At 33.6% G+C, this 2,274-nt stretch overlaps 1 long non-coding RNA gene across 1 annotated transcript in view; it reads right to left on the bottom strand.

Annotated features, from left to right (window-relative positions):
* Positions 1-1,770: 1,770 nt before the first annotated feature.
* The window catches only part of LOC140920966 (uncharacterized), a 5,797-nt gene continuing 5,293 nt past the window's right edge, over positions 1,771-2,274 (bottom strand). Inside the window, exon 3 of the long non-coding RNA XR_012163755.1 lies at positions 1,771-2,027. This is a non-coding gene — a long non-coding RNA (uncharacterized lncRNA). The remainder of the gene's footprint in view (positions 2,028-2,274) is intronic.

The following is a 2,274-nucleotide window of genomic DNA, read 5'->3' on the forward strand; positions in this document are numbered from 1 at the left end:
GGTAGCACACTTTCACATGAAGTTAGAATAGATGGATGTCAAAATAACCTTTCTCCACGGTGATATGAATGAAACAATCTTAATGCAACAACCATATGGCTTTAGGACTCAAGGAAAAGAATATTGGATCTGTTTGCTAAAGATATCACTTTATGGGCTAAAGCAATCACCAAGACAATGGTATTTGATGTTTGATTCATTCATGCTTAGTCAAAGTTATGCAAGAAGTAATTTTGATAGTTATGTGTATTTTAAACAAGTATCATCAACAACATACATTTACTTGCTATTATATGTGGATGACATGCTAATAACATCTAAAAAAATGAAAGAAATTGAAAAATTGAAGAGCCAACTGAACAAAGAATTTGAGATGAAAGACTTGAGGCCAACCAAGAGAATCCTAGGAATGGAAATCATCAGAATCAGATAGCAAGGAAAATTGATAATTTCTCAAGAGAGCTATCTTTAAAAAGTCCTTAATAGATTCAATACGAGTGAATCAAAGGTTGTCATCTCTCCACTTGCAGCTCACTTCAAAATTTCTTTAGCCTTGTCACCAAACACAACCCAGGAAATAGAAGACATGAAGAAAATACCATATGTTAGTGCCAAAGAAAGCATCATGTACGCTATGGTCTGCTCAAGGCCATACATTTCTCATGTTATAAGTGTCACAAGCAGATTTATGGGAAATTCAGGGATGAGCCAATTGCAGGCTGACAAATGAATTCTAAGGTACCTAAAAGGAACTCAAAGCTTGTGTTTGGTATACAACAAAAGTTCAAAACCATCAAAACTAGTCCAATGATTTGTAGACTCTTATTTTGCTGGTGACTTAGATAAAAGAAGACCACTTACAGGATATGTGTTCACAATGTTCAATAACACAATTAGTTGGAAAGCCAACCTTCAACGCATAGTGGCATTATCAACAACAGAGGCATAATATGTTGTTTTTGCTGAAGTTGTAAAAGAAGGAATCTGGCTAAAAGGGTTGACCACTGAACTTGGAGTTAAACAAGATTCTATTTGCATAAATTATGACAAATAAAATGTCATTCATTTGAGTAAAAATAAAATGTATCATGAAAAAGCCAAACATATAGACACTATGCTTCAGTTGATCTAAGATGTCATTGAAATGGGTGAGATAAATGTGGCAAAGGTGCACACAAGTGACAATCCAACTGACATGTTTTGAAAAACTATCACACTTAGCAAATTTAGACATTGTTTGAATTTGCTTAAGATCAATTCCAAAAAACTGAGGTCGAGGACTAAGAGGATCTGATTTTGGAGAATCACAGGTTGAAGTTTATCTTTTGCTACCAAGGTGGAGATGTGTTAATAAGTGGTACTCAAATTGAAGACTTTAGAGATCAACTTATGATGGTTACTTGCAACACAATCAATCTGTTTCGGGTTGTTAGTTTTCAGCTAGTTAGTTGTGTACTTTTTTTCTTCTTAATTACTGCTGAAATGTAATTGCCTAATATATAAAGCCCAACTAGTAATGTTGAAGCAGACATATAAGGCAAAAACAATTTTGCAGAAAAACTGAAAGCATTAGAGTGAAACCAACTTGTAATCATTTCATCTAATATTAGTGATATTTTAAAGTCGGATTTTGTCACGACCCGAAATTTAAATGTCGTGACTGGCGCCCAAGCTATACTCCTAGCCTGGCAAGCCTACCAACTAACTTAACAATTAAACACTAAATCGTTCTATAACCATTTCAAATATATATACTTTTCCTCGAAATTTCGACAGAGTATCCTCTGTAACTTCAACATTCCCAAATTTATAAAATCCCTGTTAAATTCTCAATTCAGTCACAATTCAAAGAACATAATCTAATCGTTTAATACAATTTTCAAAAAAATTGCTAGACTCCAAAATAGCTGCAAATTACATAGACTCAACAGACGTTACAACAATGGTCCTCAATCAAAGAGGCCTACCAAAAGAAATATGTGGAGACTTGAATCAAATAACAGATTTCTACTCAACTGCCTGCGAATCTGAAAAAAATAAGCAATATAAAGGGGTAAGTCACAAAGACTTAGTGAGGAGACAACAACCACCATCAATTAGAAGGGAAACACAAAAGGCACGAATAACTGTTTAATCGCTTGACAAAAATATTAAAAATCCAGTGAATAACGAAACGAAATCAAAATGAACAACCATAAAATCATTATAAAAATCAAACAAATAACAATACAAATTTTTAGAATCAAGAGGCGGCTTTATCTCATTGATAGCCCT

The sequence above is a fragment of the Cicer arietinum genome, chromosome 6 (genome assembly GCF_000331145.2).
Source record: "Cicer arietinum cultivar CDC Frontier isolate Library 1 chromosome 6, Cicar.CDCFrontier_v2.0, whole genome shotgun sequence".
NCBI lineage: Eukaryota > Viridiplantae > Streptophyta > Magnoliopsida > Fabales > Fabaceae > Cicer > Cicer arietinum.